At 37.5% G+C, this 18,526-nt stretch overlaps 1 long non-coding RNA gene across 1 annotated transcript in view; it reads left to right on the top strand.

Annotated features, from left to right (window-relative positions):
• Positions 1 to 18,174, top strand: part of LOC140594686 (uncharacterized) — a 44,051-nt gene extending 25,877 nt beyond the window's left edge. Inside the window, exons 3-4 of the long non-coding RNA XR_011995793.1 lie at positions 4,427 to 4,487; positions 15,945 to 18,174. This is a non-coding gene — a long non-coding RNA (uncharacterized lncRNA). The remainder of the gene's footprint in view (positions 1 to 4,426; positions 4,488 to 15,944) is intronic.
• Positions 18,175 to 18,526: the final 352 nt, after the last annotated feature.

Here is an 18,526-nt window from a genome sequence, read left to right as displayed (position 1 = left end):
TCTATAAGTGATAAAGTATTGAAAATCTAGAAAGCAAATGAAGCATAAAAGTATTTTCAAATTATGTAAAAGATAAGGAAAAAAATTAGAATGAAAACAAAATGCTTTCTTTTTCTCACTCTTCCAACAAGCAAGTGCATATATTTTTCAGTGATAATAATTGATGTTGGTAAGAATTATGTAAGCAGAAACTCAGGTCTTGTTGCTGGAGGGTGAAAATTGGAGCCACCTCACATGGAGAGTGATTTGGTAATACTTGTTTAGTATATCCTAACACCTTTTGATCAAGTAATCTCATTTCAAGGTATTTTATTGAAAAAATTATCAGATTTTCACAGAGATTTATGTACAAACAAATATAGCACAGGGCTAGTTATTTAGAGTGAAAAAAATGAAAAACTGGAAAAAATATAATAGTTGACCAAAGGTGAATAATCAAATGACTGATTTAGCCATATAACAAGATGCCTTGAAGGTTTTAAAAATAAATAATTTGAAACAAATTTACATAACAATATGTAAAAATGTATTTTTTAAGATGTAAAAGAATTATTTAGTACTCATAAAAGCTCTTTTTGTGGAGTAATACAATCAAACATTAGAAAGGAATTAGAGTATATTACATCTACAAACTTAATTTAATGTGAAGTGTCTAATATATATATATATAAAATACATATAATCAGGATAATTTTATCTAACCTGTAATAGTGGGTAATTTACAAGTACAATGCAATAAATGGTTTTATTTTCTTCCATTTATTACCTTCAACTACAGTTTGTAGTTTTTCATATCTGAAGGAAATCTTCATAACTTGAGGCTATACGTACGCTAAAGCCACGTGAAAAATCAAATTCAACTGACTGTATTTTTAAAATATCCTTAACGTTTGTGAAGTCACTGTACTAATTTTTAGAAAATCCTAGAATTATAAAACATAACAACATTAGCATATACCTTAGAGGGTAAAAAATGTTAAGATGTCCACAGATATTTCAGTTTTCCTGGAAGAGAACAAAGGTATTTATTAGTTTTATTTATTTTTTAAAATTTTTTATTAGTTTTAGATTTAAGTATGCATACTCTAATGTAACCTCCAAACATAGGAAAGAAATTGAATGACACAGTATAATATGGACTCCCACCCCGCTCATGCTCTATCTCTCGCTCTGTCTCAAATAAATAAATAAAATATTTTTAAAAAGATAAAATAATTTTAAATTTACATGTGCCTAGTCTTAGAACATGTGAATCAAGAATGGACAGAATTACAGGGAGAAATTAATATATCTACAATTAGAGAGAATGAATTTAACCCTTCACTCTCTGTCACTGAACAACTAGAAAATGTTTACTCATCTGAGGATCGCATCAAGCACAAAGTTCTTTTGAGTTAAAGAAAAAATACATGTCCATAAGTTGAGAGCAAGAAAAATAACTCTATTCAAATGTTTAGTCTAGGAGGAAGTTGTATGTTTCTGAGAGTAGCCAGAGAATCAAAAATGTTTTATAATACTACAAAGAGGAGTTCAGTGTTATAGTTGGGTGGGTGAGAAGAATTGTTCTCAGGTGATGTCCAGGATTTCTACTTTGCCAGAATCAAATTATAAGTAACTTTAGTTACTGGCTTCATGGGTAGGAAACCTCAAATTACTACATCGCTTGAGGGATAGGTCCATCTCTTAATCTGAGAAAAATGTTAAATTAAGTATAAAAACACCCTAAGAAGCTAAAGACTATACTATTAGCATTTTTACAACACTTAATAATAATATAATGAATAATGTAATACATTTTATAATATGTTCATATGTTTTATATACTTAGTCTTTTCTAGAATTTATCACTTAGACTAACAGCTTTATAATGTCAATTTAAACAATATAATTGAGTAATTAATTTATACTTGTGCGTTTAAATTGAAATGTTATGCAAAGTATTGGACCACATATAAAAGGATTTTAGGGTTACCACATTTTTAAATTATAAGAATTATTTAGTACTTATAGAGTTTCTTTTGGGGATGCTTGGGTGGCTCAGTGGTTAAGCATTTGCCTTCAGCTCAGGGCATGATCCTGGGGTCCCAGAATCAAGTTTTGCATCGAGGTCCCCGCAGGGAGTCTGCTTCTCCCACTGCCTGTGTCTCTGCCTCTCTCTGTGTCTTTCATGAATAAATAAAATAAAATCTTTTTTTTTAAAGTTTCTTTTTGTGGATTCATACAACCAAATATTAGAAAGGAATTAGAATATATTACATCTACAAGCTTAGTTTAATGTATTTAAAGTGTCTAATTAACTACATTCATAAATGAGACGTTATTTACAGATCCTTAAAAGTTATTGTTAAAACTTATCAGACATGTAAATGACTAATAAGATTTTTAACTTGAAGTTAATGAGATTTTTGAATGCATAATTTAAATAAGTTGAATATCAGTCAAATATTAAACCAAAAATAATCTTTTCTACATTCAAAAATTCCTCCAAAAGCATTAAAACACTTCATGGGAAGATCAAACTTCCTTTATTTTACTTCTTAATATCTTGGACAGAGACTGCTTCTGTAGACTTTAATGCAGTCTTGTTCTTTGAATTTAATTTGTTTTAAAATTTCAATTTCATTTCCTATTTAGTGCTCATCTTCCATCCTCCCTGTCCTGGCAACAGGCTTTAAGCACAAGGGACTGAGTTTCCTTTCTTCTTCTTTCCACGCTACTGGAACTTCCTCTACTGCTTGATGGGAGAAGTAGGCCTCCCATCCCAAGAAAAGGGAAAGAAAAAGCCACACACTCCCCTGGAAGCCTGTACACCACATTTCTAGTCAATTCTTTGAATTCTGACCCAAATATTTCTTCAGTTTAATATCTGTTTATGCACCTACCAATACAGCATGTTGTTGTTGATGTTGTGTTTGTGTGTGTGTGTGTATGAGAGAGACAGAGACAGAGACAGAGAGAAAGAGAGAGAGAGAGAGAATGAAAGTGCCTGACCCCAAATAACTTTAGCTTTCTCTGGAACATGGTGTCCTTGATTTCTCTTTGTCCTCAGTACGAGTTTCTAGCTACCAATAGTGAGAAAACAGGATTTTAGCAATTGTTGATCATCCTTGAAAAGTAGAATCATTGTTGAAAGTTAAACAGAAAATTTTTAAAAATTAGCATTCAAAATAGATATAAAACTTGAGCTCTTTTTGCAACAGTCATAGAAACTGTTTACATGGTAAAGTATGAAAGCATTTTAACGTTGGGAGGAACAACATTTTGTATACTTTGGAGTTGAGAGACATCTTCTCCTGGGTGTCTTCTGAAGAGATTCTTGTGTATGAGTCTTCTTCTTCTCCTTCTGCTTCTTCTTCTTCTTCTTTTAAGATTTTCTTTATTTATTCATGAGAGACATAGAGAGAGAGGCAGAGACACAGGTAGAGGGAGAAGCAGGCTCCCTGTGGGGAGCCAGATGCAGGACTTCATTTCAGGACCCCGGGATCATGCCCTGAGCCAAAGGCCGATGCTCAACCACTGAGCCGCCCAGGTGCCCATCACTGAGTCTTCTTAATCAGTGTTCAGATATTCCCAAGTGTCTCATGTGCCAGAGTAGAGTTTCATGCTCCTGAGGTGATTGTCTTAGGAGGTCACAGTGAAGGAAAAACTTCCAATGGGACACAAGAAAGCTAAGCAGTGATTTCCTGACTGGAGGGCTACTGGATTGGAGGTGAAGGCTGAAGCATCCTTGGGAAGAGCAGCACAGCCAGCTGTTCAAGGCTTTTCTTCTTCAGGGCAAAGGGTATGGAGGAACCAAGCAGCCAATCAAAATGGCTGGCAAGGCTAAGAAATATGAAGGCGGGATGGGATGGGATGAAGACAGTCAGGACACCTAATATTCCCCCGCAAATTACTCATCTCTTATGGATGGACTCCATGACGTGAGAGTTACTTCCTGTCTTGTTTTCCAAGCGCCTTGTGATCCACACTGAAGGGAGTTGGCGGGAAGATACAGCAGACTGGCTGATGTAAGAGGATTCAAAGAGGATGACATGTCAGCAACACAAACAGTTTCTGCTTCTGACTGGCTCTGAGTGTGAAAATGTCAGAGTTGAGTTCTGCCCCGAGATGCTGAGGAGGTGTGATGTTAACGCTGATGACACAGATGGAGTCAGCAAGAAGCTTTGGCAGCGGATCCTCCAACACAGCCCCAGCCTTCTTCTGTGGGCCTCTCTGATGGCTTGAGTAGCTGTTACAGAGATGTCTGAATAAAGTTTCACCCTTAATCTTGTGGTTTCCAGTTGCAGATCCAACTGTTCAAGGAGCTGGTGTGAGCGGATTCCTAAAGTTAGCATTTGTCCAACTCTCTGGGGGAGTGTGGGGTTGTGGTGAGGAAAACACTCAAGTCTAAATTAGAATTGTCTGATTACTTCACCATCTCCTTCAGCAGGCTGTGAACGACTGGAGGCAACAATAGCATTCACTGTCTTTGCATCCCCTGGCACAAAGTAAGTGATCGATACAGCTAAAAAAAAAAAAAAGTGAGTAAACTCCTAAGCCTATGTTTGAAATATTGGCTTTTAAATCTAGTCTGTGTAGTATCTGTGGCATCTCTATTTTTCTTTTCTTTTTTTTTTAAATTTTTATTTATTTATGATAGTCACAGAGAGAGAGAGAGAGGCAGAGACACAGGCAGAGGGAGAAGCAGGCTCCATGCACCGGGAGCCCAACGTGGGATTCGATCCCGGGTCTCCAGGATCGCGCCCTGGGCCAAAGGCAGGCGCCAAACCGCTGCGCCACCCAGGGATCACCATCTCTATTTTTCTTTTCTTCTTTGAGCACCTCTTGGGGAAGTCACTTGGTATTATCCTAGTTTGGAAAAAATGTGGTATCTTTTCAGCTTCCACGTGGTCCCTAGAGTAAAAAAAATTGCCTTGTATTAAGAATGAATGTTAGTCTTTTTAGCATTGGCAATGTAAGGGGTGGGCTTGTTCATCAGCTGTAACCCAACAACAACAAGGCTAGGCAAGTCCTATTTGTCACCATTAATGTGTATTCAAAAGTCAGACGCAGAAGGACGCCTGGGTGGTTCTGTGGTTGAGTGTCAGCCTTCAGCTCAGGGCATGATCCTGGGGTCCTAGGATGGAGTCCCGCATTGGTCTTCCCGCGGGGAGCCTGCTTCTCCCTCTTCCTGTGTCTCTGCCTCTCTCTCTCTCTCTCTCTCTGGGTCTCTCATGAATAAATAAAGAATATCTTAAATAAAAAAAAAGAGTCAGATGCAGAGATTTTCCAATGGGGGAATGTGAAAGCTATAACTTTTCTCAGTCAACCATCCAGGGGTATGACAGAAAATGAAAATAATGCCACTGGGCATTATCACTTTGCCCACCCCTGCTCCATTCCTAAAGGTTGGAAGTTGACACCTTTTGAAGGACTAATAATAAAATAAATGAATATCTATTTTCATGGGAATAGAACATCATTGCTGTTGAGTAGGAGAACCTCCTTCCTCCTCCCATGACTAGCTTTGGAAATGAGTTTATTTTCTCCTCAATAGTCTCAAATGATTTGATCATAGTGGTGGATTTGATCCTGTGGTTAACAGGAATGCCAAAGACTAGCACTCCAAGGTAGAGGAGTCAGCAACTTAATAATGTCTGTGGTCTCAAAGTGAATCCCCAATTTTGGACAGACAAAGCAGATGACTTTTGTTATGGAATTTGCTCTTGGTTACATGGTGAGACTAGGTAGAGATAATAAAGACACAGGAGAAGAGACATTGCAGATCTAAAGCAGTGGACAAAATCCCAGAAACAAAAGGGTCAAGGAGAAGAGGCTATGGCAAGTCTTGGAGATTTAAATGTGATAATGCTGTTTTATGGTTCTTTCTGGGTCAGTACCTAAGAGTTGTGCTCTAGACATTTATGATGGTCAGGAAAATGCATGCTTTTAACCCAGAACACCAATTCTCAGTCTAGGTGAATTTGTGAGGATGGAATTAATTTTAGAGCGAAAACACTCTGACTATATTGTAAAGCAGAGAACACACAGGGCTAGAGATTTTAAATAACTCGCTCACTACCTAGTGCTCAAGTTATAATCAGAACCTTCCTTTCCAGTCCACTACTTCCTTCATCGTACCTGCCGATCTTTCACTTTATAAAGATAATTGGTAATACCGTATAGATTAATTTTAAAAAAAGAAGAAAAAGGCAACATGGCATTTGTTAAGAGACTAGAGGAGGAAGCATGATAGATAGGTAGTGGAATGGTGAAACACAGGTTTGGTAGTCTGGGTTTGTGCCACTTTCTTTCTTTTTTTTTTTTTAATTAATTTTTATTGGTGTTCAATTTACCAACATACAGAAAAACACCCAGTGCTCATCCCGTCAAGTGTCCACCTCAGTGCCCGTCACCCATTCCCCTCCAACACCCGCCCTCCTCCCCCCTTCCACCACCCCTAGTTCGTTTCCCCGAGTTAGGAGTCTTTATGTTCTGTCTCCCTTCCTGATATTTCCCAACATTTCTTCTCCCTTCCTTTATATTCCCTTTCACTATTATTTATATTCCCCAAATGAATGAGAACATACACAGTGTATGTATTTGTCGTTTCTAATTGCTGAGTAATATTCCATTGTATACATAAACCACATCTTCTTTATCCATTCATCTTTCGATGGACACCGAGGCTCCTTCCACAGTTTGGCTATTGTGGCCATTGCTGATAGAAACATCGGGGTGCAGGTGTCCCGACGTTTCATTGCATCTGAATCTTTGGGGTAAATCCCCAACAGTGCAATTGCTGGGTCGTAGGGCAGGTCTATTTTTAACTCTTTGAGGAACCTCCACACAGTTTTCCAGAGTGGCTGCACCAGTTCACATTCCCACCAACAGTGTAAGAGGGTTCCCTTTTCTCCGCATCCTCTCCAACATTTGTTGTTTCCTGCCTTGTTAATTTTCCCCATTCTCACTGGTGTGAGGTGGTATCTCATTGTGGTTTTGATTTGTATTTCCCTGATGGCAAGTGATGCAGAGCATTTTCTCATGTGCATGTTGGCCATGTCCATGTCTTCCTCTGTGAGATTTCTCTTCATGTCTTTTGCCCATTTCATGATTGGATTGTGCCACTTTCTAGCTATATATAACTTGAGGTAAATTTTTAAAATCTCTTTAAGCCTAAATTTCATTTTCTGTGAAATGGAGATAATGAGAATATATAGCTCAGAGTCAAGGGGTTTAAATGAGATAATGCATGCACACTGCCAGGCACAGAATCATTATTTATGTATATAGTACATCTTGATATGTGCATTTGCGACCTGTACGCAGTGACCACTCTTCATCAATCATTCTCCTTCACTGTCATGGCTATAATGGCCTTACACTTGGTTTGGCACTTGCTGGGTATCCTCTCTTGGCAAATTAATGATAATTGGACAACTGATAACAAAAGGCAAATGATGACTTCAGATACCTAATTATGAAATAATTGACATTTGGAACTTAAGGATTGGTGTAGTTCTTAGAGGTGAGGTAGGTCGGTGCTCTATAAATGGAAAGATCTCCTGCATAATACTCCAGAGTTAAAAACAAACAAACAAGAATAACCCATCTGGATGTCTTGGTGCCCTTCCTCAATTCAGTCAAACCTTATTTATGTCATAGGTAGCGTTTACTGAGCACCTATTGTGTCCCACGCACTGGACTGTATGTTGTATGTGTGATCACAGCTAATGCTTATAATAATCTTATAAAGTCCTACTATTTTTCACCCCATTTTTAAAGATGTGTACATTGTGGTTCAGAGAAGTTAAACAATTGATCTTTGGACACGCAAGAGCACGCAGTCCATTTGACTTCAAATCGTAAGCTCTGCACCACTTCCTACATAAAGAATAAAGCCAGAATCATTCCTTCTGAATCATGTATATGCTCATTTGCTTCAATATGTCTGTTTCTAATAAATCAGAGAGATGAGATTGCATTAAGGTAAGTTCAAGGAGATTTCTCATGTAACGCCTTAAGTATAACACTTCATTTTACCCTTGAATGGATAGCCATAACTTCAGCTCATAGTATAACCTCAAGTTTTTTGTTTTTTTAAAAAGAAACTTTTTGTTTTATTTTTACTAGATATTTACATTCATCATACTTTTCTTCCTTGACTGTCAAGATAATGATGCCAATGCATTTGGCAGAAGCTCAAAGAAAAATATAATATTGTCAATTATTTTGATTTTTCTAATTCTCCAAATATTTTATCTGACGTAGCCCAAACATCTAGATAATTAATCAAAGCTGCATCGATACACAAGGCAGCCATACTGTTACTGAGCCATTTAAGCCAAACTGGTCAGCCCTGGCTCCAGAATGACTACAATTTGTTGACCTTTGCCAATTCCACCACTGTGTGGTTGAAGCAAGAGGGCCCATCTGCCAGGTTTAGTTCATTTCAACTTCTGAAGAAGCCTCGTTTCTCTCCTTCGGGCTATTATGTTTTGCTGCCATGCCATTCAGCATTTTGAATTTTAATTTTTCTATCCAGGAGTGTGGGTGAGGCGACCATACTGAGTGGTCCTTGTTCTGCTGACCTCACTCCTTGGAATACTGCTTCCTCATGGGATATTCAGACATGCTAGCTCCCAAACTTCCCTTGAGATAGAAAGTCTTCCCCTCACATTCCACTTCAGCCCCATTTTTTAATGCTATGGAAGCTGTTTAATCCTCTCGTGCGCAGTACTCTTTGCTACCTTGCCTTTATCTGCCATGGTAACGCGTCAAGATAAATCTTAACATGACCTCTTTTCTCTTCTTTGTGATTTTTCTCTCCTTGACATTAGGGTGAGGATATTTTTCTTTTAAAACAACTCCTGGCGAGTCTCTGCCCTTTTGTTCTGCTTGGATCTGAGCACCCTGTCATTTCTCTGCGGTCCTCGGTTTTATTTTTGCTCTGGCATCCCTGGAAATGATGGCGTCTCCCTTAGTAATGTTTGCTATGAAGATCTCATGAGCCACTTTATCCTTGTCTCAGCCAACTGCAGAAGAAACTCAAATTCCTCTGGCATTGTTGCATTTGGGCAGATCCTCATAGTAGTTGAGGTTACCGACCGGACTCAAGCCATATTCCGTCTCTAGGTTTTCCCCACAAAGCTTTTCCTGAATTTTACTTCACCTGGATTTCAGTCTCCTGGCTCTTGTACCCTAATTTAACATCCCTCAGGAACTGCTCAGTTGCTTCTGAATAATTACAGCCAGCTCAGCATTTGCTTCATAGCCCTTTTGAGTCTAGCATCCTGCGCTCATCAGTTTTCCTTGGTCTGGCTGTTCCTCCTTCCTGTGAGTTCATAGCATGGAGCCATGGTGCAGTAAAGGGAGCATTAGCTAGGTTGGAGGAAGGACACCCTTCATGCTCTGCTACAAACGTGTGACATTGGTCAAGTCCTTGCACTTCCTTGAACCTTTGTTTCTTCCATGGAAACACACAGACTACCAGAGTATCTTTAAGGGGGTCTCCCTGCTGGGGAGACATGTGAATTGTTGAGGTCTTCGAAAGCCCTGGAATGTACTGTTCAGTAGAAAGTTGGATCGCTTTGCAGGAATCCATGATGATAACAAGTACAATCACCTTAATTTTCTGATCAAGTCAACTAATGATTTTCTACAGCAGTCATGTTAATAGCACCTTAAGATACACCAAGTGATTTAATCAGTTTTATTTATTACCATCCTCAGCAATTTCATATTGTTTGGCCCATCCTTGACTAATGAAGAGTCTTCTCTTCTTTAAAAAAGTCATGCATTCATTCACTTATTCTTTAATCTGTTCACCAAAGGACTATTCCAGACATTTTCTATATCCTCAAAGAATTTATACTCAAGCTAATTTAATTTTATTGGTTAAAATCTGTTTATAAATAGGGTAAAAAATGGCAATCCTTGTGTTATTTTAGAAGGCAGAAATTTAAAAAAATACTTCATGAAAAATTCATTCAATTTGGAATGATTCCCTCAGGCTAGCTCTAGGTTCTATGTAATTGGTGTGATTCAATTCATTGGGATCAATATTAGGGGTTTACTTAGAAATATTGGCCTCACTAGAATCTCAATACATTTTGAGAATGTTACTTTTTATTATTGATATGATGAAGAACGGGCCTAATAGGGGTGTACTTCTGACACTAAGAACTATAAGACATTTCCCTTTCAGGTAGATTTTTCTAAGACTCCTTCATAAGTAGAAAAGGGAATTTGGTAGAACATATATGTGAAAATGTATGTTGATGGTAAAGTGTCATTATCACTATTATATAAATTTTTGTGCTTTGGTAGTGGGGGAATAACATCGTCAGATTTGCCTGCAGAGATCTAGAGAATTAATTGTACAATTACTGGAACAGAAGGCCCATGCATGCGTCACCCAAATCAAAAGTTGTACTTCCCTCCTTGGATAAAAGACAACTACTTCATGTGGTGACTTATATGGTAGTGTAGAATTTGAGAGCCAGAGAGATTTTTATGGGCCAATAGCACGTTTTCAGGGGCAGTAAGTCTGACGTTGAAAGGAATGGTCCAAACAAGAGATAGAAATGAAAGAAGATAATCTGACCAATAGCAAGTAAAAATATTCCTTGCTTAAATTGACAGTAAGAACATAACTAAAATAATTATGATCTATGTGCAGAAATATTTTTTAAAGATTTTATTTATTTATTTATTTATTTATTTATTTATTTATTTATTCATGAGAGACACAGAGAGAGGCAGAGAAATGAACAGAGGGAGAAGCAGGCTCCCTGCAGGGAGCCCGATGCGGGACTTGATCCCAGGACCCCACGATCACAACCTGAGCCAAAGGCAGGCATTCAACCACTGAGCCACCCAGGCATCCCTATGTGCAGAAATAAAGCAAAGCTGAGCTCCTACAGGACTCTCTGTTTACCACCCTTTCCTCCCTCGATGCCATGACAATACCACTATACTGTCAGTCTAGGATTTCTCTATTCCACCCAGGCAGACCCATGGCTAATTTTGTTTACTCCTGTTTTGGAGCCTGTGTCCCTAACTTTTCTCAGCACCTGGGTGTTCTTGCCTTTAGTCATGTCTCCAAAGCCCACTCTTTCCTCCAAAGACTCTGCAGGATGCCTCTCCAAACTACTGCTTCATTTGGAGTTTTTTAAGCATCCTTTATAGATATATGTCTCATCTTGCCCACTAGACTTTTAGTTCTTGGAGAGACAGAATCATTACTCCTCTTTTTCTCTCTTTACGACATTTAGGCCTGTCTGTCCTGTCTTTTGAGTAGTTTTGAACAATATTATTGACAGAGACACAGACTTCTGGGTAAAGCAGTTAAGTTTCAGCAAGATGCAATCCCCAGCTATTCAAGGCCTTACAATGTTTGCCTGTAGAAAGGAAAAGACATTTTGGGGTGACATTTGATCCCCCATATACTAGAAATACAAAGGAGTCTAAATGTCTACCAAGCTTTAGGTTACTTACAGACAAGCTTTCCATGTCAGTGATTTCAGAAATTAGGCGGATTGTTCTTTGTCTCATAAAGAATTCATTTTTAAGATGCTGATGGCCTTAGCTCTGGCTAGTGGCCAGCTTCAGGAAGTGTGGTTCACAAGCCATCAAGGACTGTGCATACTCCACATTCCTTGGGTAATGCAATTCTGGACCCAAATCGATTCCAGAAGTCTGATCTTCCAAGAGAGGCCTGTGCTCTGAGCTTGTTGAACAGCCCCCTCCAGACCTTCCCCTCCCAGCCCACCACCCCAATCAGCCTGGAAGGGTTAAGCAGCCAATCAAGGAGCTAAGAGAGCAGTTTGGTGAGACCAAAGTTGCAGGGATCCGAACAAGTTGATGAGCTTGGCAGCTTGTGTTTGAAGAATTTGTTTCATGTTTTGGATAAAGTCTGGGAATTTATCCTTCAAAATTCCTTAGATTTAGTAACATGTCAATGCATTGTATTAATGCAAGGAGTTTTCTTTTTCTTCTTTTCTTTCTTTCTTTCTTTCTTTCTTTCTTTCTTTCTTTCTTTCTTTTTTCTTTCATTCATTTTTTTTTTTTTAAGGTTAAAAGCCGCCTTCCTTTTTAAGTATGAGTAATCCATCCAAATCCTGCCTAAGGGAACAAAAGGGTGCCGGCAATTTTCTCTTTCACAAAATGCAGAGACTTCCTCTCTGTCCTCTCCAAGTACGATTCTATGAACTGAAGGGAAATTACACTCCTCGCCATTGAAAAAGAGATTATGCAAAACGAGAAGGTAAAGCCAATCACCATAATACAAATACAAATACCAGCTTAATTCCTTGCTTCGGAAAGCCCTGTGCTTTTCTCTTTCCAGATGTGGGTGTATATCCACATCTACCTTTCAAAAAAAAATCTATTATCTGGTATTTTCAGAGCTCGCACAGGATTGAATCCTCAGCAAGAACATCATGAGCTCCAGCTCTGTGCTCCAGATCTTACTAAACTCTCCTCTTTCTCTTAAATATGGAGCCTCACCATTGAGGCTTCTCGCTGGGACCGCCAAAACCTAAGGGTTACTTTTTTAGGTAGAAATTAACCAAGGGGAAAAAAGTATGAGAGGTAGAGGCCGAGAAGAACACCCTAAACAGAAGAAATAGTTGGGAATTGCAAGCAGCTCAGCATACAATATCCAACATACCACTCATGAAATGATCACTAAGTGCTGGGCAAAGTACATTGTCTACATTATTTCCTTTTACCTTATAGACTCTGAGAAGAAATTTTATCTCTAGTTTGTAAATATGGGCACAGAAATTGGGAGTGGTTAAACCATTTGCTCAAGGCCAAACATTTAGGAAAGGATAGATTTGCCATTCAAATCCAGGTATATCTTGTTTCAACACTTTTGGGAGTGAGGGAGAGAGTAATGGACTCTACCTCTGGAGTCCTGTAAGGGTCAGATAGATGCCAGACAAAGGAATGTGGAATTTATCCTGTAGGCAATTATGTGATGGGAAAAGAGAGAAAAGGTCTTTGGGTGGAGGTATGATTAAATTAGTGTTTTAGAAAGATTATTTTGTCAGCCATGTAGAGGATAAATGGAAAGGGGGAGATTCCATATTTTTATTTAATCACATCGTTCTACTTTAAATTAAAGTCAGTGGTTTTTTGCAATTACTTGGTGAGTAGGGGCTGTTTAATTCTTTATCCTTCTCATAGAACATGCTACTGAATGAATGAATGAATGAATGAATGAATGTAGTTTTAATTTATTAAGTGTCTAGGTATGGCAAGGAGACCAAATGGCCATTTACCTGATTGCATTTGCTGATCCTTAAAAATGTCTTCAATATAAATGAAAAATGGGCATTAACTTTGGGAGGAAGTCTTATGATGTATAAAAATACAGCTAATTTTGGAGAAAGATTGCTGATTTGAAAAAAGCCCTAGTCTTTAGGAGATCTAGATTTGAACTCAAGCTCTGCCAATTATGTTTGCTTAGGCAAAACTCTTCATCTTTCTTAGCTAGAATTTCCTCATCTCTATAATGAGAGTCCTCTTTGACGAGGGCACTGATGATACAGAGAAAGCGAAAGAGGAGATTCTGGGTACTAGGAATATTTGATTTCTTGATCCAAGCAATGGTTATATGAGTGTATTCACTCTGTGAAAAGTCATCAATTACATGCTTACATGTATATTTTTCTGTATATTTCAATAAGAAAGTATATTAAGAACAATAAAATGAAGGAAATTTGATCTAACCTCATTTATTGTTTTTCTAGTTTGGATAAATAGTGGCCATAATGATGATCTTTGACAGAAATAAAAGTATAGATATTGTCATTTCAAAACACAATTAGCACAACACTAGTCCATGAACTCTCTAGAACAGCTATTTAAAGAATAAGAAAGAAATACACTAGAATAGAGGGACTGCTGATTAAATATGGCAGAATGCATACAAATATTTAGCACTACCACTCATACCTCACCAAAATGGTAATTAAAGAATATAAAGTACACAAGTCTATTATGATAAAGAGAATGGGAAGTAGATGGCAGAAAACAGAAGTCAAAAATATCTTAAAATGTATTTTTGTTGTTACTTTTCATTTGAAATATTTTTAGATTCATGAGAAGTTGCAAAAATAGTAGAGAAATCTCCTGTGTACCCTTCACCCAGCTTTTCCCAATGAGAACATCTGATAGAATCCCAGTCCACTATAAAAAAAAACAGGAAATTGACATTAGTACAATACTATTACTCGAGAGCAGATTTTTTTTTTAAGACTTATTTATTTTAGAGAGGGAGATTGTATGGGGGGGTGGTGGTGCTGAGAGGGAGAGGGAAAAAGAGAGAGAGAGAGTAGCAGACTTCCTATTGAGTGTGGAGCCAGACCCAGGGCTTGATCCCATGACCCTGAGATCATGACCTGAACTGAAATGAAGAGTCTGACCTTTAACTGACTGAGCCACCCAGGCGCTCCTACTTGAGAACAGATCTTATTTGGATTTCTTCATTTGGATGCTTTTTCTTCAAAAATTTTTTGATGTATAGTTTTATGAAATTTTATCATATATCTATATTTGATGGACAATCACCACACTCAGGCTACAGAACTATTCCATCACCACAATGAAATCCCCTCATGTTACTCCTTAATGTCCCCAACAACCACCAGTGGTTGAGCTAGGATTTCTGTCATTTTGAGAATATTATATAAATGAAATTGTAGAGTGCATAAATCATGATATTAGCTCCCCCCAGCCATAAGCATAATACCTTTGAGTTCCATGCAAGTTATTGCATGTATCAATAGTGTGTTCTTTTTTGCTGAGTAGTATTCCATGATATGAAACGTACCAGTTTCTTTACCCATTCAACTGTTCAAGTAAATTTGGATTATTTCCAATTTGAGACTATTATGAATAAAACTGCTATAAACATTTGCATATAGGTTTTTGTGTGAACATAAATTTTCATTTCTCTAGGATAAATACCCAAGAATATGACTCCTGGTTCATACTTTCAATTTATGTTTAACTTTGTAAGAAACCGCCAAATTTTCTAGTAGCTTCACCAGAAACGTATGAGAGATGCAGTTATTCTACTAGTACTTGGTATTATCAATATTTTATTATCCATATTATCATTATAAGTATTCTTTTATTTTTTATATCCTAATAGTGTAGTGATATCTTAATGGAGCTTCAATTTGCACTTTTCTAATGATTAATGATATTAGACATCTTTTTGTGTGTTTGCCATCCATGTGTCTTCTCTGGTGAAGTCTGTTCAAATATTTTGCTCATTTTTGAATTGGATTATTTGTTACCCCACTATAGAGTCTAGAGAGTTCTTTTTATATCCTGGGTACCTTTGTTGGATATATGATTTGCAAATATTTTCTCCTTGTCTATGATATGTTTTTTCATACTCTTATCAGGGTCTTTCATTGAACAAATGTTTTTAATTTTGATAAGATGCAATTTATTAACTTTTTCTTTTATGTATCATAGCCTTGGTGTCACATCTAAGAACTCTTTACTTACCCCTTAGGAATAAAGATTTTCTGCAATGTTTTCTTCTAAAACTTTTATATCTTATGTGGTGCATTTACATATATGATCCATTTTGAGTTAATTTTCGAAGAAGGTATTAAGTTTAAATTTAGGTTGAGTTTAGGTTAAATAGAACTTCTTACAAAATTGGAGCCAATCCTTTCAAATCCTGCCACAGCTTTATCAACTAAGTTAAGGTAATACTCTAGATCCTTTACTGTCACTTCAGTAAAGCCACTGCAGCTCTTCACAGCATCTTCACCAGGAATAAATTTCATATCAAGAAACCATTTTTTTTTTTTGCTCATCCATAAGAAACAAGTCTTCATCCGTTCAAGTTTTATCATGAGACTATAACAATTCAGTTACATCCTCAGCCATGGCTTCTGAATCTAGTTCTCTTTTTATTTCCACCACATCTGCAGGTACTTCTTCCACTGAAGTCTTGAACTCCTCAAAATTATCCAGGAGGGCTGCAATCAACTTCTCCCAATCTCCTGTTAAAGTTGGTATTTTGACCTCTTCTCACGAATCAGGAATGTTCTTAATGGCATCTAGAATGGTGAATCCTTTCCAGAAGGGATTTAAATCTACTTTGCCCAGGTCCATTAGAGGAATCACTATCTATGGCAATTATAGCCTCATGAGATATGTTTCTTAAATAATAAAACATAAAATCAAGATTACTCCTTGATCCATGGGCTGCAGAATGGATGTATTACCAGGTATGAAAATGATATTCATCTGATTGTACATTTCTATCAGAGCTCAGTGAAGGCTGTTTTGCCTACAATGATAATCTGTTGTTTAGTGTAGCCACCTCCACATGTAAAAACATTTGCCTTCATTAAGCTTATAGTTTAGTAATGAGAGAAGACAACAAACACAATTAAAAAGTAAAATTAAGGTATGTCATATGGTGATAAATCATATGGAGTAAAGAAAGACCGGATAAAGGGGTCAGGGATGGCCAGAGGAAAAAGGAACAGTTAAATTTTTAAATTTGGTGGCAAGGGAAGATTTCATTGAGAAGGAGACATTTGAGCAGAGACCTGTGAGGGATGAACCATGTAATTCTGGAGGAGAGAGAGAGTCCCAGGCAAAGGGAACAATAGGCACAAAAACCTGACTTGAGAGCAAGCCTGAAATGTTTATGGAATGACAATGTTAGTGTGGCCTGATGTGAGAAAATTAAGAGAAGAGGAAGAGGAAATGAAGCAAGAGAGAGAAATGGGTGCAGAGAATAACTGCATGGTATGTTTTGAAGACTTTGGAAGCCATTTGAAAGTTTGGTGGAAGGACTTGTGGAAATTAAATATGCATATAGTCTATGATTCAGCCATTCTGCTACCGGAATTACACAGAAAAACCAATACACAGATACAGAGGACTTGAGCAAGAATTTTTTTGCCTGTGTGTGTGTGTGTGTGTGTGTGTGTGTGTGTGAGAGAGAGAGAGAGAGAGAGAGAGAGAAAGTGAGAAATAGGAGGCAATTGAGGCATCCCTCATAGGGGAATAAATAAGTAAAACCCTTTCAACAGTCAGAGCAATAAAGAAGAGATACATATAGCTTCTAAATAGTGCTGAGTGAAACAAAAAGAAGAAACAAGATGAAATCTATTGTACAATAATATATATATAAAATCTATATATTCCAAAGGCAATGCTGTTTTTCAAAGATACATAAATATCCAAGGGTGTGGAGCACTTAGAGTGAATGTCTATGAGAAGGTAGTAAGAATGAAATAAGAACGGGGGATGTAAAAAGAAAAATAATTTTTTAGAAAGAAAAGGCTTAAGGAGAGGCTAAAGAAAACACATCTCGAATATTATATTCCCTCTGACAGAACTGGCAGTCTACTTCTCCCTTTCAAAAAATATATACAGCCAACCTTTAAAAAAATATAGGTAATTTTGAATAATACAGCAAATTATCATGTAGCCATAATTCACCCCCATAAATCATTAACTTGTGACCAATCTAGGCCTGTTCATTCCCTCATCTACTTTCTTTCCTATCCTTGTTTTTATTTGTCTTTTGAGTATTTTATTTTATTTATTTTTAAAATATTTTATTTATTTATTCATGAGAGACACAGAGAGAGAGAGGGAGAGACATAGGCAGAGGGAGAAGCAGGCTCCCTGGGGGGACCCTGATGTAGGACTCGATCCCAGAATCCTGGGATCATGACTTGAGCCAAAGGCAGACGCTCAACCACTGAGCCACCCAGATGCCCCTTTTTGAGTATTTTGAATCAACTTTCTTTTTAGATATAATTTACATATCTAATAAAATGCACCCATTTAATGTGTACATTTTGATGAGGTTTGAGTATAATCAGCACCCCAATCAAGTTATAAAATATTCTAAAAAAAATTCCTGGAGCTCCATTCCAGTCAATCTACCATTAGCATCCCTAGTCATTACTCTGCCTTCTGACACTATTGATTAGTCTTTTCTAGATTTATGCCTATAAACAGCATGAAGTTTCCATTGTGTTCATGTTTTTCTTTAAATTCTTGAACATATTTATGATATTTGTTGTAAAGTATTTTCTGCCAATTTCAGCATATATGTTGTTTCTAGGTCTCTTTCTTTTTTTTTAAATTTTTTATTTATTTATGATAGTCACACAGAGAGAGAGAGAGAGAGAGAGAGGCAGAGACACAGGCAGAGGGAGAAGCAGGCTCCATGCACCGGGAGTCCGACGTGGGATTCGATCCCGGGTCTCCAGGATCGCTCCCTGGGCCAAAGGCAGGCGCCAAACCGCTGCGCCACCCAGGGATCCCCTCTAGGTCTCTTTCTAATGTCTGATTTCCTTCCTGTGTAGTGATTCATCTTTCTACTTCTCTATATGTCTAGTAATTCTTGATTGAGTGTGAGACATTTAATGCCACTTGATGAATGTCTGGTTTTGTTGCCTTTATTTAAACAGTGTTGGGCTTTTTAATGACAGGCAACTAATTTACTTCTGGATCAGCTTGGTCATTTGAGGTTTGTTTTTGA

This window comes from Vulpes vulpes, chromosome 12 (assembly GCF_048418805.1).
Source record: "Vulpes vulpes isolate BD-2025 chromosome 12, VulVul3, whole genome shotgun sequence".
Classification (NCBI taxonomy): Eukaryota; Metazoa; Chordata; class Mammalia; order Carnivora; family Canidae; genus Vulpes; species Vulpes vulpes.
Note: the sequence above shows the minus strand (reverse complement) of the source record. Positions and strands in the feature narration are given on the sequence as shown.